Raw genomic sequence first — 23,696 nt, forward strand, 5'->3', positions numbered from 1 at the left:
CATAAGATCTTGGGTTAATGCATCAAGGAGCTCAATAACATAATCAGGATGTCAAGATCAAGGTCCTCACAGTTCCATCTACTTATCATGCTTTTCAAGACATAGGATTTGATATGTTTTCATGTTGATAAGGGTTGTTATAAGGAATATCTCCAAAAGTGCCATGCACTTTTTCTCCTAGCTGCTAGACTTCCAAGGATACTCAAGGGTACCAATATAAAGGTGCTGCATAAACTTCCATTCCTCCAGCTGCTAGATAAAGATGTAAATGTTTTCTTCCATACACCATCATTGCTCCTTTGATTATTGCTACAATTCACTACATCAAATACCACCATCATTTCTTTAAATGATTATTGTCATTGCTCCTCCATTCCTCCTGCACTTCTCTGTTTAAAAACATTTTGCTGATTTCTTAACTCATCAAGTTCTTATAGACATTAAAGTCAAAGATACTTTCTTATTGATTATTGTCATGAACACTCCCAGTGGAGCCTCTAGCATCTCTAAACTTAAAGGCTCTGGTCTAGAATTATATATTAATCAAAAGCATCTGAAACAACTTGCCTACTATTCTCTATTCTGTATGCATTAATGATAATTACACCTCAAGTGTAATGATCCTTTTTGTACTTGAAGCATCTTGCTATCAACAGTACATCACAAGGATTAGGCTGGTTGATGCTTTTATGGATCCCTTCAGGTTGATGGCCTTGATCTACAAACCACTCATTCAATACCATGCCAACAAACTCTAGAAGATCTCTGTGCTAGCGAAACAATGTGATCTTCAGAACTTCCTTACCATAGGTATTCTTCAGTTAGACCCATAGGTGGACTATCATGAAAACTTTAGGATTACTGTCATACAAACGGTTACTATCACATTGGTGATGTGTCAAATTGATAGTCTTAAGCCATTGCTATAGGGCAATGATGAAATTTTCCCTTACTACTGTGAAAGGATGCTTGACCTATTCTAGTAACACTATGAATATTGATGAAATTCTTTCAGCTATAATATTGCCACTATCCTTTAAGTCTCTTTACTGTAAAGGCCATATCAGGGATACATATACAGTCATTGAGATGAGCCTTCAATTTTGCCTTCTACCAAAAGTGCACTATAGCTTTCTTTAGGAATTGTTTATTCAAGTTTCAATAGAATGACTTCAACATGTCTCTTACTTTTCTGTAGGTAGATAATCGCTTTCCACGATGATTCTCAATAAAAAATTCTGCAATGAAGGCTGAGCTTGGAGAATGCCTTTCAATGGCCTAAACCTTCAAGCTCTTTTATGAATCGGTGCCCTAAACTATTTGCTACCCAGAGAATACAGAAGAATTGTCACAGATCCTTCACAAGTACGCAAGAATGATGTCATATAGTCTTGTGTTGAACTTACAGAAGATGAGACTTAGCTTAAGAGACTTGTAACAGTCCTTCAAGACCTGTACAATATTCACAGATCCAAACCCATAGAGATTAGACACAAACTTTGTTCTTCATCTTGTAGAATAGTTTCCCACAAACAAGAGAATTATGCTATGTCTTCGGTCTTTAGATCTGCAAAATTAAAAACATTCGTTGTTCTGCAATTTATGCCCTAATTAGGGTTTGTCAATGAGACTTCTTTCATATACCTCAAGGATGACCATATCCAAATTAGACTGCTTGATATTTTTCAATCTGGGATATACAAGGGGATGTCCTCAAAATACTTTGATTCTTTACCAACAAGAGAATGGAATACACCTCAGCAAAATATAGGTCTGCAAAATATACAGCTCCTTGGTCTAGAAGAAAAACAAAAGAAAACTTTTTATTTATTGTGTGTTAGCATCCTAGGACTACAAATATTTAGAGATAATCAAATTCTCTATCTTGGACCATTCACTTTGATCAAAATGCTCTGAAATAATGCACTTAGATCTTGACTTGAAATAGGAACTTGGTTCTAGGTATGCTACTATGAAACTGACCTTCTTTTCAGCCCTCTCTGAAACTGACAAACCATAGATATCCAACCTCAACTCTGGCTATTTCCATACATATTCTTCAAGTGAAAGGAGGTCTAAATCAGACCTTGTGGAGACTTGGTCTGGTACAAGGTTTCTTTGATTTCTAATTCAAAACAATGAATTCATCCTTCTTTCTGTTGTTGATCAACAAACTTCACTTAGTGATGCTTTCTCTTTCACTCTTGTTTGGGCTTGTCCTCACATAAGCTCTGATACCACGTTAAGTTTAGGATGACATGTTCTTGCTTAAGATAGATACTTCAAATTCGATATTATCCCATTTGTTAGTCCATTTCACTTTCATTAGCACTGAATCATTATTACTTTGATAGCAACATAAGAAGGAACATATGATCAAATCAGAAGACAAGGCAAGACAAGAGAACACACTAATTGGCACAAGCAAGGGAAAAACCCCAAGATGGGGAAAACCCTTGATCAAATATTCTTATTATAAATATCAAATGTTCAACAAAGAAAGAGAGAAAGAGAGTATAATCAATGTTAAGGTTGAATTGTCAATATGATGACTAGTACTACTAACCATGTGCCAAATATACAACCCACACAAGTTTGTAATTCTGTTTTCAAATAATAGCAGACAAGTTCTGCCCTAACCAGTAGATAATAGTATTCAAAGCTAAGTCTCAATAGGTTCCAACTTTCAAAATGAGCTCGGTCTTGGTTTGGTTCAAGTAGCTTCCTTTGCTGATTATAAGGAGGCCAAGATAGTCACAAATTGAGCAATGAAACTTGGTTAAAGTGTTGACAATTTCTGAGGTTGAAGATCTGCAGTTAGGGCTTTTAGATTAGCCCAGATCTTGAGACACTTGTTGCGGTCCTTCCTTAGGCGAACCTCATCTAAGGTTTTGTGCTACAAACAACCTCCATGAAGGTTTCATGTCTACTTGTACTGCAGCCTGTTCTCATCCTTAGAAAAGCCTTTCGATCGCCTGTCCAAGACTGACAAATCCTGTGGCCCTCCTAAAATGATTACAAGAAGATGCATCCTTCAATAGAGGAGAAATCTCACCAAAATTCTCTGCCCTGACCTATGATTGCCATACTACTTCAAGATCGAACCTATGGAAGGAAGAACACACCAAAAATATACCCAATACTTGTCCTCCTAGCTCCTTCAAGATGTGGCTACCTCAGAGATATATTAGAGCCCTTGAGTTGTGTCAAATGAGGTTGAAAGGCACTTCTTTATATACAATTCAATGGGGTTGAAGAGACGTGACTTTTGGGCTTATTGAGCCGACATATAGGTGAGGTCGACCTTGATGATTTTATATGATAGAAACATAAATTCAAAAACACACTTTTCCTTAACCAAATTCGATGAAATTTAAGTTGATTTTGGTCCTCTCGGAAAGATGAATTCAATGCCATAATTATATTCTTCTAGAGACCTACCCAAAGTGGAATTTGGCCCTAGTTTCCATTTTTAACAAAATTTCAACAGTTAAAATTGTGAAGAAGATGACCATTACTTTGGCTCCATGCGACATCAGTTGCAAGCAGATAAAGCCCTTCCATGATTCAAATCAATCCCCAATATTCAATCAGAATGACCTTTATTACATATTCATATCCTACATGTTTAGTGAAATAGGCAAGTCTGTATTTGTCTAGTTTTTCTTTACGAGGTGTATATTTCAGTCAGCATGGCTAACATGCACAACATGTACTCGATTACATCTTGAAATTCAATGGAATTGAATCTACACAAATAAAACAAATTGAAAGACCTTGAGCTTCTAACAACCACAATTTTGTTATATGGTGTACCTTCAAGGTCCACAACCACTCATTTCATCAGGACTGGCAAGTCACATACAATGGGAAAGCAAGCAAAAGTTGAAACTTTTATTTAATTAATCCATATAGGTCAATTGATGGAGGGTCACTAACAAGGAGAGCCAGGACATATATGCTCTCTTGTATATCTTAGAAAGGGATCATAACTTTATAACTCTTTGTGAAGATTAATTATTGTAACCAACACTATTACTAATATAACTACCACTACTTTTATCTGAGATTTTAGTTGGGATTGTGAAGATGTTTTAATCTAACCTGTTTCTAGTTAACATTTCACTCATCATCAAAGAAGTGAACTCTTTAAGAAAAATGTGTTAGATTAAATATTTTTACACAGTTCATACTAAAACTCAATAGTGTTAACTTGAGAAAGCCTCCACTTGACTTGTACTTGATTATTACCAGGGTACAACTATGGCATGGCAAATCAAAACCATTTCTGGAGCATCTCTCGTAATATTTTGCATTATTCTAGCACTTAACATCTACTTATTGAATGATTTGTTTGTGTGGATGCATGTTAGGATCTTTTGCAGGATGCTATTGTTATCACTACGGAAGTTCTTCAAAAATGAAATGCTTTTAGAATTGAGATTCCTTTTGGTACTTTCAATTCTGGAATGGTGGCATTTGACACTTATACATCTTCTTTAAAATATCTTAAGCATGGAGCTTCAAATAGCTTATTGTCAAATCTCTACTTGACTCAAGGAAAAAAATTTAGTACCATATAACTTGTTTTTTTCATGATAACAAGCATCCTAACAAACTTTGCTTTCTCTAGAACTTATAAACTATCTAGACACAAGCACCTTTTCAGATTTGGCAATGAGGCAGGTGTGATGCCCCATAGTTTCAATTTAAAATTGTTAGAATGATACCCACAGAAAATTAGAAAAATACATTTATATCATAATGAATAACAGATTTCCTACCAATACCCTATCCATTCCCATTATGAAAGCCAGGTCCCACTTCCAAACTAAAGAATAGCATTCCATCCTCAGTCCACACTGGCACTAAAATTAGATTTTATAACATACAGGTCCATTGTATTCAATGACCAGATGCATTCTCACACTAAAAAATAAAAACTTGAAGAAAAGTGACAATCTGAAATCAAAACTTCAGTAAGTTAGATGCTTTATTACATTTTATGAGAAGAAAAGTGACAATCTGAAATTAAAACTTCAGTAAGTTAGATGCTTTATTACATTTTATGAGAAGAAAAGTGACAATCTGAAATCAAAACTTCTGTAAGATAGATGCTTTATTACATTTTATGAAAATAATTCTTTGTAGTTACCCATTTTGTTTGGGATACAAATTCTTTAAATGGTGTTTCATGTAATTTATTTGAATTTTGTTGGATTGTGATCAAAGAAATTTATAATTTGTACCTTGGTTTTACAGTTTTTGGGATTCCTCTATAGAGATTTACGACAAAGCTTGGTGGACCTCGATGCTCTTTTCAACATCTTAAGGTAATTTTCTTTGCTAAACCCTAGGATACACGTTGATTTTTAGTTTTGCAAGACTTCATAAATGCCATTAGCTTTATGTGTGACCTAATTAGTTATATTTTTTGCATGTGCATGTTGGAGTGTACATCTAAACCAATTTAATCATTTTACTTAAAAATTTGTTCAGAATATTAACAAACCATAGTATGACACTTATAATCAATTATGCAAAAATTCCAAGCAAACATAAATAATTATATAACATATCACTAAAAAGAGATAACAAGCATTTATGGAAGCCAAATCTGCACACTGTTTATTAGCTTTTCATTGGCATTGAGAATGTAAAGTCTATTTCTATGATTATTGAGAAGTAGGGAACTTTTATAAGTGAATATTTATTCACCTAGTGGATGAGTAACCCTCATGGTCTATAACTTTTACCATCTTTGCCCTATTAAGATCTTTCAACAAAGCACACTTCAAGGGCCCCTACAAGCAAAATGTCCTAGGATTTTTAGGTCAATTTCACATGATTTGCTTGAGGGAAGTAGAGCCAAGTTTATGATATATTTTTTGGGATTTTTATGGTTCAAACAGACTCTGATATCGAGTAAAATTTTCTGGTAAATTCTAGATTGCAGAATGAAACAAAATGGGGTAAAAGAGAGAATAATTTTGGATTTTTTTTTATTAACAAGGAAAGAAGACTAGTGCCTTGATCTGTTATGGGCACATTATAGCAAAATCTAGCCCCTATTCTAGTCAGCGTATCATTTTGAAAATTTTAATAGATTTTGCAAGAATTCTTGTGTGGGGAAAATTAGGCATCAAGTCTTCCTATAGGGTTGATTGTATCTACCATAGGATTCACACAGAGGAAATGCCATTGTGAAACATATAGAACCTGAAATAGTATGTTGTATGCAATTCAGTTTTGTGCCTTTGAGATGCTTCACATATAGTGCGTTGGCTAATCAATCTGCAACTTGTCAATCATGTGATGCCATTCTTCTATATGTGTTGATTTTGTCATGTTCTACCTTTTGTTTATATCATGCCTCTTGATGAATTAGCAAAGCATTTATTGTTAGGTTGTAGGTTTTTCTGGAGAATTTACCAGTGTTCATCTTCCAGAATGGTTGATGTTTTGAATCCTCAACTGGATTCATCTTCAGGATGAACACTAGCAAATTCTCCTGGAAACCTACAACTATATCTTTCATCCTACAGGAATCTTAAACCTGTCATATATTGTTAATTAATCAAAATTATTGTTCTTTTTTGTGGTTCTAGTAATCAAAGAAATTGATGTGTTGTCTTTTGGGTTCCATTATTTGGATACGAGTCAAAAATATTGAACTCCCAAGAAAAGTTTATCGGTCAAATTCATGTGTTAATGCATCAGTGATGGTGATCCCATGGGGTGTTATATTCCTAATATACATGTATATTAACTTGGCAACATTGAAGTGCAAAATATTTAGCAAGAGTGCCTTTCAATATTTAGCACATTAAAAATGTTTAAGTGGTGTCTTTTGGATTCCATTGTTGTTGATGGTATACGGAACAAAAATATTGAACTCCCAAGAGAGCAAGAGTATATGAAAATGTTGTTCTTACATAAAATGTCTCTGAGGCAATCCAGCCTTGTTGTGAAAGACACTGCCTTTAAAATGGGCTATGATGAACTCAATGGCAAATGATATGCAAAGTACAGAGTACAGAACACATCTGACCTTATTGGTTTTCTTTTGTTTTTATCAACATATAGAGCACACACATCATAATCAAGTAGAAGAAGATGGTATTAATAGCCCGAGATTCAAGAAGAATGGCATTTTGCAATGAAGATAACTTGTTCTGAGCCATGACCATAGTGGCTTTCTTTGACTCAAATTCTTCCTGAGTTGACAAAACCATAGAGGAGCTCTGTGCTAGGCAATTATGAGTTGGCTAAAGCTCCTCTTGGTAAGTAGTGAACTCAAGCTAGTGTTGGCAAGCATTATCAACAAGTTGTTGTATTGATACTTGCTTTATTCAAATGCTTCAGCTTGAGTTTGTGTAGGAGTATCAAGGTCTTGCAAAGCAATATTTGGTCATACAATAATAGTTTTTGTTGACCCAATGACAAAGTCACTGTGTTGCCAATGTCATCTGTTTTATTTTAAATATTGTCTAATTGAGATGATATAGTGCTAGCCACTTCAGTGATTTTCTTTTATATCTGTGAAGTTAATTTTTGAAGGTACCCTATGTCTTGTCCTAATCTTACATAGAAATTTTGAAGATCAACCATACTAGTATCCACAGTCTTTTGCATATCAAACTATTGTTCTTGAAACTTAAATTGAATGCCAATTATCTGATGAGATTGCTCAAAAAAATGGAATTGCACTAATCTATAACATTTGTCATTTTATAGTGTACAACCTTTGAATTTGATCCAGTAGTTATGCTTGAGAATAAATAGATTCTAGGGAATTATGATTTTCATTAGAGTGCTCCAACTAAGAATCTGGTTGTTGCTCTCTTTTATCCAATTTGTTCACTACTCGATGAGCGGATGACTTCAACTCATTCACAACCTTTTATGTATCTTGGTTGAATGCATTGCTCTGCAAATGATGGCACATAGGTCTTGTACCCTATATGCAATAATGTAATCTCTAGAACACTGATTTGTAGAATCTGATACTAGCATAATAACAATAGTAAGTAGGGAGTACTCAACCTGATATGATAATCACAGGTAGAACAGAGATGAACTCTGCTTCTTACTGACTTGGTTCTAGAATTCTAACATACTTTAACAACAAGGTAAACAATGTAGGCAATTATATCATCGCTTCATCAACATTAGTATATATAAACCCTCAGTTCAAGTAGAGACAAATTCAGTTAATAAACAAAACCAAGAATTTGTATTAAGTTTTATTTTGTTTCACTATTGAGAAGATATTAATTTCATTTAATAGTTGATCCACTCCATGAGAACCCCCAAAATGGATCCCTTTTATAGCAACAAGGTGACCGTCAGTAAGCCTCCCAACATATATAGTCCCACAAGCACTATGTCCACACTATTTTTTTGTAGTAACAAAGATTTTAGTGGCCTTCTCCAACATCTTATAAGAGAATAGATCAAGTTTGAATTCTTCAGAGTGCATAGGTAGAAGGTTTGCAAGTTGGCTTCCTCCCTGGACTGTCTAATTCAAAAACTAGATTATTTATGTTGTCTATGTAAAGCAAGTGCAATAAGACTTGCTGCCACAAGTGTTGACGAAGCCACAAGCCCAGTCGCAAGGAATATTCTCTTTGTTGCATTGTGATCTCTTCGACGGTCCTTATTGCATAACTTCTCACCATGCTTTTTGCATACTCTTACATATCTAGTGCCTTGATAGAACCCATCTCCTTGATAGCCATCTTTAGAAGCACAACTCACATTGTCAGTTACATCTACTGCATGTTGATAGACCACATTAGGGTCATATTGAACATCATCAAAAAGTTCCCATAACACCCAATTCCCACTTAGCCCACACTTTGCATCCAAACGGGTCAATATGGGTGTGAGTATCCAACTAATGAAACTCTGGCACTGCAACTAGGAGAAGTGAGCAAAGTCATCATCTCCATGGTGCCATATTGTCTCATTCAGAAGGGGATAGCAAAATTTCCTATCAAACATGCACTACTCATTGCATCTCCGCATATAAGGAATATTGCACATCAGTAGACAATCTGGAGTGTTCTTGCAGTCAGATAACTGGAGAAAGTTGCTAACAGAAATTGCATAATTCTTCATGCCTTTGACACTGAAGCCCTTGAGGTTTTTAGGATAGGAAAATTAGAGAGGATTGATGATGATCCCATCTGATGAGAAACTTATAGTAAAGGTTGTTCACTTAAATCCTCACAGTATTGTTATAGAATTGCAATTTGAATCCATCCAGCTGACAATGCCTTGAATTGATATAGAAAGGATATGGAATTGAGGCATTCCCACAACTTTCACTGCATTTCCTTGTGCCCTGTGCTATGTTAGAAAACACTCTAATCGAGAAGACCAGAGGCAGCCATGAACCCAAAAAGGCCAGAATAACAAGATAGCAAAGGCTAATACTTATTTGTCTTGAAAGTTACCACATCATTTTAAGGCATGCTAAGACAATATATACTTCCCAGAATAACAAAGCAAATACCCATGTATGTTTTGTATATCCACTTAGTTTTGAAGCCTGCTATGGGAAGATTTTCCCCTTGATATGATGGCAGCGTTCATCCTATGCTCATTACCTACTCTAAACATCCCCTTTCAGCTTCAATACTTCATTCAATTGCAAATTCTATAATGGTCCATATCAAATCAACCTAAAAGTAGGACAATCATGGCCCAAAATATATATGTATTCAATTTCTTTGTTCATACTTTTTCTTTCTTGGTTCTCGATGTTGACACCGAATCATCAGGATTGGGTGAATAACTGAAATTGATGTAAAAAAATAATAGAGAATACGAATAGTCATCGAGAGATGAAATGAACAGTCTCTCCCTCATGTATATAATAAACACCAACCTAAATGAAATAAATGAATTATTTTGAGGAGTTACTTCCTGGTCTGACATGGTATCACAGCCAGCACCATTTTTGGCTTCCCTCTACTTTGTAACTCCCTATTCTGGCTATGTTCTACCTTGCATACAAAGTGCTTCTCCTCTACTCTTCTCTGGCAGTCTTTTATTCATATTCACCGATATATAATACACTGATATGCTCTGACATATAATCTGCTGCTTAAGGTGCGAGATGGCGAGTCAATCGCGGGTGGAAACTAGGAGAGCATTCCAGCAACTGTAAATCCAAGAAGAATTGAACTCGAAGAGTGGTTGGCGAAGGGTTCTCTTCACTGTTCCAGGAGACTAACGAGAAAGAATTACAAATGGTATCAAAGTGGCGAAGTGGAAGAGTGGTAAGCCTAGATTTCATTTTGTTTCTAATTGATAGAATGGTGCAAGCATGAAGGTGACTATGTTAGTGATATGCTGGAATGATATGCTAGTGTGTTACCATTTTGAATGGGCTTGTATTTCATTGAGTTTGGTCGCGGTTACATTTTTGAATGGTTTACACCACACCTCTCTGTTACATTGACTGTGGTTACCGAGGGGTTTATCCCATACTCCACACAATATACAACACCTAAGGTTTCACCTCCATATTAGAGCACAATCTTCTCCCATACTTCTTCGACTCCACATCCATATCCCGTAATATAACAGCGCAATCTCCTCCCAATTTGGTTGGTCGTATTACATTGGTTAAACATTGTTTTATGTTACATACCGCCCATAATATATATCGTTTGATATCATTGTGGTGCCATTGTGATTCACCCAACCTTGCTGGTTATACATTGAATCATGGGTCATATCACACACCTTCACTTCTAGTTTTTTAATACCTACTCCACTTAGCCCGTCCTCCATACTCTGATACACTTCTACTCCCATTTATTACATTGAGCATTGTTTATTGAGTGTTATTGGCGATACTCCATGCTGCGTTTTTTTTTAATATAACTGTGGTATAATATAGCATACCATAGTCCTCTTCCACTGTTTCATATAATATAACAGTGAAATATCCTCCCCTCATCACAATATTAAAAATTTAGCACAATTTTGCTAGCAAAAGTTTTTTTTTACAGTATGCATTCAATCATATCTATTGTGTGAATAGTTGTCACTAGCAAGGAGAACTATCCTAAGTGGTCCTAGATGATAAAAAAACACCCTCATTTTTAATGAGTTATGGAAAGGAGTGTGTATTGGAGACGGAGACAAAGACCTAGAACAACCTACCTCAGACAAAGAGCTCACCATTTGGGAGAATAAGAATAGCAAAGCCTATGCATTAATTGTAGCATCTGTAAGTGAAGAGGTGAGTTGCCATATTTCACCATTTTCAATTTCTTTCAAAGCCTTACAAAATCTGAAAGAACTCTATGACTCACATTCTACACTTGAAGTTGTTCAACCCATGATTAAACTCTTCACTCTTGAAGTGCAAAATAAAGATAATCTTGCTCTTGCATCCAAAGTAAAATCTATAATGCATGATATCAAAGCCACTAAGGTCAATTTGGATATTCCTCTTATCACTTTTCTCAAGGTAGTTTATCCTACTTACTCCAATTATCTTGAGTCACTGCAAGCAAATGGAAATCTTAAAGATATTACCTTTGACTCTCTTGTGAAAAAAATTGGTGAAAGAGAGAAAGCTTTTGGAAAGAAGACAGCCCCTGAATCTTCTGAAGAGGTTGTGTGCCTTGCTCATAAAGAAAATAATTCTGCTCAAGATCCTTCCAGAGGAAGAGGTGGTTGAAGAGGAAGAGGAATATATTTCAGAGGCAGGGGGGGCAGACAATCTCAAGGAGAAAAGTTAGATTTGCACTACATACGCTGCAAAAGAAATGGATCACATGATGCCTCTACATGCAAGTTACCTTAGGACAAAATTGAGCAGCAAAGAAATCAACCCAAAGGTAAAGCACCTGAATCTGCTCATTATGTTGTGGCATAATGTAATATCGGAGTAAATGAAGATTTATTTAATGCTTCACTTGCTTCTTGGAAAAATGATTGGTTTCTTGATTCAGGAGCAACTTGCCACATGACTCATAGAAAATATTTTTTTGAAGAATTTACTGACAATGTTGATGGAGCAGTATACTTTGTAGACCAATCAAAAATCAAGCCATCGGGGCTTGGCACAATCAGGCTTAAATTGCCTGGTCTTCCAAACTTCCTTCTGCATCATGTTCTATATCTCCCACAACTGAAGAGAAACTTGTTGTCCTTGGTCCACATCCGCCAGCAATGTCACTCCATTCATATGTTTGATGGTAAGCTTGAGGTGAGAAAATCATCTGACCACCCACTTGTCATGAGGGGAATAGAAGAAGGGCTTCTCAAGCTGCAAGGTACCTCTGCTCGTGCACAACATTTCTCATACAATTCTCATTATGATGAAAGTACACTTCCATTAAGTTTATTATGGCATGCTAGATTTGGACATTTGAACTATGACAGCCTCCACTTGTTGAAGAAAAATGGTGTTGCTGGTTTGCCTACAATTCCTAGGAAATTTAAGCAATGTGATGCTTGCATTCTAGGAAAGCATAGCAAACAGTATTTTCATGATTCACATTCAAGAGCACATAGAAAACTTGAACTCATTCATTTAGATTTATGTTGTCCAATGCTTGTTACTTCTGCAAATGGAAATAAATATATGATGACATTTATTGATGACTACACCAGAATGTGTTGGGTTTATTTATTGAAGAACAAATCTGATTCTTTTCAAACATTCAAGAACTTCCATAAATGGATTGAAAATGATGAACAATCTCATATTGGGTCTATTCGCACTGATAATGGAAAAGAATACACATCAAATGAATTTGAAAACTATCTTTGCCGACATGGGATCAAACATCAAACAACTGTGCCTTATAATCCCCAACAGAATGTTGTCGCTGAAAGAATGAATAGGACAATCTTAAATATGGTACACTCCATGCTCTTCTTCAAAAATGTAAAAATAATGTTTTAGGCTGATGTTGTTCTATGTGCTGCATATATAAAAAATAGATGTCCATCTAATGCTATCAGAAACAAGACTCCCTATGAAATGTGGCATGGGCACATTCCTTCGGTAAAGCATCTCAGGGTCTTTGGTTCCACCTATTATGCCTTGATACCAAAGGTACATAGAAATAAACTTGGTGCAAGAAGTCGTAAGTGTATCTTCCCGGGGTATTCAAACACCTCCAAAGAATACCGTCTCTATGATGAAGTCAATAAAAAGTTTGTTGTATCTAGAGATGTAATCTTTCTTGAATCATCCAAAATTGACAATGTTGTTGAGTGGCAACTTGATCGCTTGGATAGATTCTAAAATGAAAAATCATTTCAAGAATTTGATAATCAGATTCCACATCTTTAAGGGTGGATACCTATACTAGAACAACATGTGGAATATTCTTCTGAAGCACTCTCTCCCTCGCATGAAACTCCAACAATGGATCATGCTTTAAGTGATGTGATTGATAGAATTTGGAGACTCAATCTTGATTCAATCCCAACTCAATCAACGGAGCAGCCTGGACCATCTGAGAAAGGTCCTCCAAAGTGGCTGACAAAGACACTTGAAAGTGTTCATCCTAATGAGGTTGGAAAGACAGGAACTAGAAATTCAAACCAGTAAAATGGAGGTGATGTAGATGACTCTAATTCACCTATTGATATGGATGTTTCTTATGATTGTGAATTGAATTTGTCTACAGATTTCAAACCAACTTTCTTCAAAGAAGCTGCTTCTCATGATGAATGGAAAGAAGCGATGCAAAAGGAGTATGATGCCTTCATAAAGAATGGCACTTGGAAGCTGGTTGATCCTTCATTAGGAACCAAACCAATTGACTGCAAGTAGGTCTACAAGAACAAGTATAAAGCTAATGGCTCACTTGACAAGCACAAAGCCAAGCTTGTGGCAAAAGGTTCTGCACAAAAGGAAGTGGTCAATTATGAGGAGACTTTTGCCCCCACAGCAAAATGGGCTACCATCCGGACACTCTTTGCCCTAGCAGCTCAGAACAGTTGGAAAGTCCATCAAATGGATGTAAAAACTGCTTTCTTGAATGGAGATCTAAAAGAGAATGTTTTTATGTCCCAAATGAAGGATTTGCTATGAAAGGACATGAACATAAAGTATGCAAACTTGTGAAATACTTGTATGGCCTCAAACAGGCACCGTGAGCCTGGTATGAAAAACTAACTGAGCATCTTCTGAAATTCAATTTCAAACATTATGATCTTGATGATGCAACTTTATTTGTTAAGAAAGTTGGCAAAATAGTGGTATATCTTGTGTTATATGTAGATGATCTTTTGATGACAGGGAAAAATGAAAGCTACATTGCATCCATAAAGAAGGAATTGGGGAAAAGTTTTGAAATGACTGATTTGGGCTATGTTCATTACTATCTTGGTATTGAAGTAACTCAACATCTGAAGTCCATATTTCTTTCTCAAAAGAAGTACATTGGAGATCTGTTGAACAGGTTTAGCATGATAGGAAATCCTCTTACTATTCCAATGGAACAAAACTTAAAGCTCACATCCATTGAAGGAAAAGAATTTGAGGATGCAACAAAGTATAGACAGCTTGTAGGAAGTCTCAACTACCTAACTACTACTAGACCAGACATTTCGTTTGATGTTGGAATCCTCTCCAGGTTTATGAAAAAGCCTTGTGAGGGACATTGGTCTTCTACAAAAAGAGTTCTAAGGTACTTGAAGGGAACTCGAGACTTTGGAATCAAGTATACACAGGTGGACAACTTCAGAGTTCTAAGGTACTTGAAGAGAACTCAAGACTTTGGAATCAAGTATACACAGGTGGACGACTTCAGCTTGATTGGATACTCTGATTTAGACTTTGATGGAGACAAAGAAACTGGGGTATCTACTTCAGGATATGCTATGAGTCTTGGATCAGGAGTTTTCTCTTGGAGATCACGCAAACAATCAGTTCCAACAAATTCCACAACAGAAGCAAAATACATGGCAGCAACTGAGGCAAAGAAAGAAATTGTGTGGCTCAGGAAAATTCTTGAAGATTTGTAGGTAAAACAAGTACAATGAACTCCACTCATGATTGACAATACCTCTACAATAAAGTTGGCCAAGAACCCAAAGTTCCATGATCGAACGAAGCACATCAATACTAAATATCATCTGATTCAACATCATGTTGAGTCCAAAACAATCCATCTCCACCATTGTTCCACAAACGAGCAAATTGCAGATATCTTCACCAAAGTGCTTGGAAGAGAAAAGCTTGAAATATTCCAAACGATGCTTGGACTCACTAACATTCCTTCAGATTAAGGGGGGAATGTTGACACCTAATCATCAGGATTGGGTGAATAACTGAAATTGATGTAAATAAATAATAGAGAATACGAATAGTCACCGGGAGACGAAATGAACAGTCTCTCCCTCATGTATATAATAAACACCAACCTAAATGAAATAAACGAATTGTTTTGAGGAGTTACTGCCTGATCTAACACTCGAAAAGACAAGAGGTTGAATAATTTCTTAGACACTGTAGTAGCCTGTCTTTCATAGTGTGATTGATTATTACTTCATTGTATGTCCACAACCACCAAGTATATGTCATATATATTTACTCAGCCTACTACATGTACATACTACATATCTATCCAAATACCAAAAATGACATTTTGGACATGTGGGTTCAAACTTCTTGCATTTGGGTCATGAAGACATGACTAGTGCTTTGTTGAATCCCAATAGCTATTGCGTATACATCCTAGTCTACAATATACACATTGGGTATATCACCAAATCCTTGAAATGAAATATTTTTGCATGCGGGTCAAGAGTCCTATATTTCAGTCACCCATTCACAACATAAAATATCAGGGAACCACCACTTTGATATGAGTGATAGAATTCAAGTTCCACTCTAATAATATGTTTGTTTGCACCAGAACCAGGAAGTATTTACACTGACACAGATGGAATTCAAGTCCATATCTATGCAATTAGTGCAATAAAACATTTATTTTGCACAAATTTTTACCAATCTGACAAATATTGCAACACTTTGACAATAGCCATGAACCATTCCAATAACAAAATACATTATAGACCCGAAGAGGGGGTCTTCATTTTTGTCGAAATAGAAATATTACCAACTTGGTGAAAGTTTTCTTTGAAAAAGCTGGAAGAGACTACAATGATTTTGGATCTTCGTAAACATTCTTGGTGATTTCTATGTGCCAAATCGTAAATTGATGAGACATGACAATCGTATGACGTATTAAGTGGATATTTAATAATAAAAATTCTATGTTTGAGCTTTGAGCAGCTTTAAATAAAATTGAATGTCTGAATATAGAGGCATTTGGTGCTACTTGTGCAGCTGATCCACCCTTTGTTAAACTTGGGGAGCAAACTTGAGAGTGAGACCATTTGTAATGCCTCAACACATATTCTTAGTGGAATTTTAACAAACACTTCCCTTGCAAACTCTAATCTGTCACTAGGAATACCACTTCCATTGCAAACTCATATGCAGGTGTTGTCATTGGCAGGTTGCAGGTTCAAACCCCATAGCAGCTAGCTTTTGCCAAATTGCGTGGCCCACCAGTTTGATGTGCATGCTAGTCTTCAAGTTAGGTGGCTTCCTATTTTGACTTGAGTTCACTTCTGATAGTGTGTACATTGACTTGCCTGCCCTACTTCAAAGTTGCTAAATGGGCACATGAACTTAAAACACTAACAAAGGTGACCCAATATGTTTTCATTCTTGCCAAAAATGTTTCTCTAAAAATATGTAGGGTTTTCTCACCATACCCAACTTGGGCATATGTTGCCATCATTGCATTCCAAGAAACTGCATTCCTTGTAGGCATTATATTAAATAATTGGTGTGCACTCTCTAAGGTGCCAAACTCGTAATGATTGATGTCCATGAAATGGAATCTCACATAACCATTTTATCAAATAGAAGGTGTGCATCATCTATACTCCAACACATTTAGTATACATGTCTGCAAGGGAACTCCCGAAAAATACATCCAATTCAAGTTCACTTATGATTATCAAGCCATGTAGATGTCTTCCTTGCTCAATGGAGTGTAAGGTAACAAGAATTGAGGGCACTATTGAAGGTAATAAAATTCAGCCTCATGCTAGACCTATGCATTTCATGAAATTGTTGGATGGATTCCCCACTATACCCATGTTGGGTGTATATCCCAATCAATTTACTCCAAGAGACCACATCCCTCTCAGGAATCATATCAAACAATTACCTTGCACGCTCTAACCTACTACATCGGGCATATCTGACAACCAAAGAATTCCATGTGAAAACATTAGGCACGCAGATGTGATCGAACACTTGGATTGCATCCTCCTTTCTATCACACTTAACATACATTTCAATAAGAGCAAGCTCTGGAAAGGCATTTGATTCGAATCCCACTTTGATTACCTTAGCTTGAACTTGCGCACCACACTGGGGACACATCAAGTTGGCACATGGATTTAGACCACTTGTCAATGTAAATTGGTCTGGCCTTAAACTTGCAAGCTTCATCTAAAAGTAAAGCTCCAGAGTCTCCTTGTTGTGGCCTTGCTGGGAAAACGCTGAAATGATTGCATTCCAAGACACAAAATCCCAATCAAGCATTTTGTTGATGAGTTCAAATGCATCTTCAACATTTCCCCTTGATAGCCCGGGGTGGAGATCTTTTTTTGGATTCCTGATTGTTTTTATTCTTGAGCAACCTCCTTATGCCCTGGAATCTGGCTCGGGGGTGATTGGGTAGCAAGAAAGACCACAGTGCTACCTAATCTATGGCTAGGTGGAAAAGGTTAGTCCCTAACTCAATTTCCCATTTTATCTGGGATTAGTATTTCTTCTGATTGGAATGTGCATTAAGCTCTAGGTCAAATTCAAGGTATGAGGCATAATCTTTTGTAAGGAAATATATCACTAATGATATTGCTTGATAGTGCATGAATTAATTTGATGGTTGTAAGAGTTCAATTACAATCCTATGAGTTCAGTCTTGAAGCATACATAAGTACAATTTGTGAATTAGATATGCATTGTTTTTTGTCACCTTACAACCATTATCACTATGCGTTGATAATAATATCAACATTTTGATGCAATAAGTGATGGCAACTTGTAATTTATCCTTGTTTCTTTCTATCCTAACTATGACATGAAAATAGTTGCAACTACTGTATATCCTGAGGTCTACTAGAAAATGCAGATTTGGTAGCAAAATTTTGGGGGCTGTCATCTTCTGTTCTACAGTTGGTATTTTTATTTCCTTTATCCAACATTTATTTTTGTTATCCAATGGTTTTACCTACGAGCCATTGACTATTGTAAGAATACATCTGGTGTAAAGAGCATTGAAAGGCTTACATGCAACCTATAGGCTTAATTACACACACACACACACACACACACACACACACACACACACACACACACACACACACATATATGCGTGTGTGTAGCACCCACAGACTTCATGATACCTAAAGGAATAAATACTTACATCAGTAACATCGATCTTTTTTTATGTGTGACTTGCAGTTTTACCTAGTGATTGAAATAAGGGAGCAAGATCTCCATCTATAGGAACTTTCAAATAATCTTTCTAACTCTAAACCTTGACAATTATTAGAGATTCCCTCATTGTAGAGGGTGTCGATGACAAGAAAGTGAATTATTTGGGAAGCTAAAGTCCCAAAAGTGTGGTTAACACTATGTCCAAATTCTATAATTCTGCGCTTTGGTTTCTAAACTATCCTGCAGGGTAGATATCTCCTTTCATTCATTTCTATCTTCATTTTCATTTTCCGAATGTTGATGAAACTGGTTTGTCGCTAATAAACTAACTCATCTTGTAAATCTCTATATACATCCAAAAGATAATGTGCACAACTGAGATTATAACTTATTGGAATGCATTATCCCAATGATTCACCATTGTCACTGTTATGAATATTTAAAAGGTATTGAAAGTGTTACAATTGTTGGATTATTGAGCACTTAATACTTTTTCTGGCTGGTGACATCTTAAATTTAAATTTAGCTTTTATGACTCTTTAAATGGAACAAGTGTCCTTAAAGTGAATTTGTAAGTTTTGCACCTTAACCAATTCTGAATGATTAATCATTCAGTTATGGACTCAAAGAAACAATGTCGACTGCTAATTGTCAAATTATAGTATGTCACCTGTGAGATTTCCCGTTGAAGTTTGTTTAGCTCAAAAGTGTTTCACGCAACTTAATCTCAATGAAACTTATGTTACGTATAAGTGTACCTTCTTATGTGGTTGTTTGTTGGGTCCCCTTTACCTGTAGTTGAATTTATCCTCCTTAATATTCGCTACCACAAAGATATTTCTTTTGATTGATGTCCCAACTGAGAGGGAATGCTCCTCTATATATACAATTTAGTGGATTTGAGGGGATGTGACTTTTGATCTTCTTAAGCCGACAGATAGTTGAGGTCGACCTAAATAATTTACATGAGAGAAACATAAATTCAAAATTCCACTTCTACTTATCTAAATTTGATGATCTTTAGATCGATTTTGATCCTCTCAAAAAGAGGAATTCAATGCCACAGTTATCTAGCCCCAAAGGAGTCGTTCAAAGTGGAATTTGGCCCTAGTTTCCATTTTTAACAAAAATAACCATTAATACTTTTTTATAGCATATTAGGCTGAATTGAAAATAGTATGCTAAAAGGTGTCATTTCAATGTCTAGAAATTAGGATATATAAATGTGAAATATACACTCTACATTTTTGGGTTATCTCTTTTTCAAATCTAAGCTTTTTTAGGCTACATGTTAATTGTTTGAACTTTCAACCTTGAAGAAATTTTTGAATGGACTTTGTTAATACTCGAATGAACGGACTTCGTAAGGCATTGGTACCATAAATTGTGTTAATTCAAAGATTTGACTTCCATATAAAATGATCTCAATAAATACTTTCATGTATAGATACTTATGCTTAGGATTATATATGTGTTGGAGCAGTTCCTTTATGTTTTACTATAATCCTGATGTTGACAAGTTTTAGTTGACTTTTTTCATCAATTTCTCATAGAATATGCAAAAGGAAATGATTGTCAAAATTTCTCCTGATTTCTTTTTTTATTGTTCATGACAAGATAATCATGTTGCAAGAATGAGTTATCCTACAATCTATTTCAATTTGTGGATTTTTTTCCTCCCATTTTTTTACAAGGATGTAGATTTCATTTTCATGTTGATGGTTTTTGCATGAATCTTATCTAGCCCAAAATGATGGTAATGGAGTGGATCTTGAGCATTAGTCATGGAAACAGACTCTATTAGTGGTTAATGTTACAATACCACTTCCACCTAGTATCAGAAAAATTTTAATGGTCCGCGACATAAAGAAGAGTAATTTAATGACATGGTTGAAAGGGAAACCTTATGTCTTAATTGTAAGTCATTTATTTTCATTTCTTAGTTGTAAGTCATTTGTTTGATTTTGAGCTTTATCAGATCAGTTGTTTCAGTAATCCAATATGCATGGCCTGTATTTCTCACCCAATGTTAGTTACTTGACATGGTTGATATAACATTCAATTCTAGGCCACTTTTGTTCTATGTCAGAGATTTTATTGATTAAAATGATGTTCATATTTTAATTGGTTTACTTCGAGTTTTATTTAAAAAAGTTTTGTAAATTCCACGTGGATGTTATTTTTCAGGGTGAGCTCTTTGCACCAGTAAGGTCAAATGAGTCATAGAACATATGTACACAACTAGCACATCTTTGGCCTTTGTTGTGTATTTTTTATTCTTTATATCACTGATGGATGGTTATTGATTGATGTAAAATAGAGGATGGGAAGGTCCTGCCAATTCTCTTGACAAAACAAAATCAAATGGAGTGGTAGAATTGTGTTTTAAAGGGTGAGCCAAAAATAAGTACTTGAAAGGTAGAACTTGAGAATAGAAAGCTATCTGATCTGGATCTAGAGACACAACAAACCCTGGAAAAAAATGATGGTATTGACGAGTCTTCCTTGCAAATAAGCTCTAATTGTTAGACCACTGCCCAAATTTCAGTTATCTGCAATGGCAATAGTGACTCTAGATTTATTTGTATGAATAACGACTTTGGCCATTGTCCTGTTCGTTTCCTATGAAATATTTTTGATTTTCAAACTCCAACTAGTTTGTTGTTAAACTAATTAAAGCTTTGATGACAAACATATAGTTTTCAAAGCTCTTTTCTAAATCTATTTTCTTGAGAAAATGTCTTTTTACTTTAGGTGTTGTAGATTGCTACCGCGTGACATATGCTACTATATAATTGCCTGGATAAATAGACAGAAGTGTTCTACAACGTAGTCTTTTTTAAATCTAAAGAAACATAATTTCCAAATACAAAGTTTATTAATTAAAAACATCTTTTAGACATCTTAGTTAAGTTATGATTATATTTCTGTAGGGGATTTTGTGTACATTGATATTGTGTTCTCTTTGGTTTCTGTCAGGTAACAATGGTTAATAAGGAATGTGTTCTTGAGCAACAGGCACACATCGTATTCTACTATTGACATGGATCTCCATGGTTTTCAGGCATGGGACAAAAATGCAGATGTCAGTGGGATCTCCAAAGTCCGTGTTGGATGAATTTAATACTAGTGATGATTTTGATTCCTTGTTAGATAAAGAATGTCACAAGTCAAATTCAAATAAACAGAAGTAGCTTAAGAATGAAGGTGAAGCTATTGCTTTCTGTTCACATCAATTTTTTTTATTTGTTGGTTGTTGTTGTGTTTTGAGTGCGGACTTGTGAAATTTTAAATTGCATGTTAGTTTATGTGAAGGGGGAATATATATATATATATATATATATATGTATATATATATATATATATATATATATATATATATATATATATATATATATATATATATATATATATATATATAGATATATATATATATATATATATATATGTATATATATATATATATATATATATATATGTATATATATGTATATATATGTATATATATATGTATATATATATATATATATATATATATATATATATATATATATATATATATATATATATCTATATATATATATATATATATATATATATATATATATCCTATGTCGTTCATGGTTTCTGGAGATCCATGTTACATTTTCACAGAAGTTTAGATATCATTCAAATATTTAAACACCCAACAACAACAACATTGAGATTTTTATTTCACTCAACCTATAACATATTGCATTTGTCTTCATCAATGCTCTTCTTCCATATGCTATCCACTTATGACATTTCTTTTGCAATATTTGGTGCATTTGCTAGTTATAGGTCATTTATAGGTTATAATTGTCTTCAAAGTTTCACTTCTAATTGAGTATTCAACTTAACATATTGATTCTCTTATATGTACTTATTTTTTCCTCCACCCACATTTCATAACTTCCATAACCATTAAGTATGGACTTGCAGCTTTGATGTTGCTTTTCTTGTTTAGTAAAAGATTTCTGAGACTTTAATTTATTGAAAGTTGTAGAATTTACTATTTATGAAGTTTCAAGGTCTAATTTTTAAAAGTCTAATTCTTTAAAGGGTGCTAGCTCAATGGAAGAGCATCTACTTTACAAGCAGGAGGTTGGTGGTTCAATTCCATCGTGCCCTGATATCCATATGGAATGATGACGATTAGTTTTTGGTGACGAAGGCTCTTTTGCCCATCACCAATGAGCTTATGGTGACATTTTTCGACCCTCACCAAAATATGAAATGGTGACGGTCAACGAACGACACCATATATACGCATCAATAGTGATGACCATGAAAGGTCCGTAACCATAAATCGTTGTTGTTGATATGAAATGGTGACGGTCACTGTCCGTCATTATAGTCATTATTCGTGACTGACCTTGAATGTCACCACAACACCTATACTTTTGACAATGCGACATTTGGTGATGGTCAATGAACATCATCATATATATGCACCAATAGTGACGACCATGAAATATCCATCACAATAAATCGTTGTAGTTCATATGAAATGGTGACGGTCATTATCCGTCATTATAATCAATATTCGTGACGGACCTTGAATGTCACCATAACACCTATACTTTAGGCGACGCCACCTTTGGTGACGTTCAGTTTTTGGTGACTGAGGCTATGGTCCATCACCATTGCTCATAGGAAATGGTGACGGTCATTATCCATCATTAAAAATCATTATTGGTGATAGACTTTGAATGTCACCACAACACCTATACTTTTGGTGACATTTAGTTTTTGGTGACAGAGTCTATGGTCCGTCACCATTGCTCATATGAAACAGTGACAGTCGCTATCCGTCATTATGAATCATTATTGGTGACAGACTTTGAATGTCACCAAAACACCTATACTTTTGGCGACGCCACCTTTGGTGACATTTAGTGTTTGGTGACAAACACTCTTTTGACTATCACCAATGAGCTTATGGTGACATTTTTCGCCCCTCACCAATGTCTGTTTTTCTTGTAGTGCTTGTTTGTATCAACAATTATGACTTTTTGGACAATGATTCTTCTCAAGCTTTGCCAATTTGTCTAGAATGGAGACTCACATGGCAGAAATATGCAAAAGATTCCAGTTTTCTAAGGAATGAAGAATTATTTCATATTGCACAAAAATAGTTTACTTCAAGTCTAGGTTATAT

At 35.2% G+C, this 23,696-nt stretch overlaps 1 long non-coding RNA gene across 1 annotated transcript; it reads left to right on the top strand.

The window, feature by feature from the left end:
- Nucleotides 1–5,286: 5,286 nt before the first annotated feature.
- Nucleotides 5,287–21,598, top strand: LOC149236824 (uncharacterized). Its single transcript, XR_016268448.1, has 2 exons — nucleotides 5,287–5,333; nucleotides 21,494–21,598. It is a non-coding gene; the product is annotated as an uncharacterized LOC149236824 (long non-coding RNA).
- The last annotated feature ends 2,098 nt before the right edge of the window (nucleotides 21,599–23,696 follow it).

This window comes from Pinus tabuliformis, chromosome 8 (genome assembly GCF_031772625.1).
Source record: "Pinus tabuliformis cultivar Carrire ecotype Pingquan chromosome 8, CPIR1, whole genome shotgun sequence".
Taxonomy (NCBI): Eukaryota; Viridiplantae; Streptophyta; class Pinopsida; order Pinales; family Pinaceae; genus Pinus; species Pinus tabuliformis.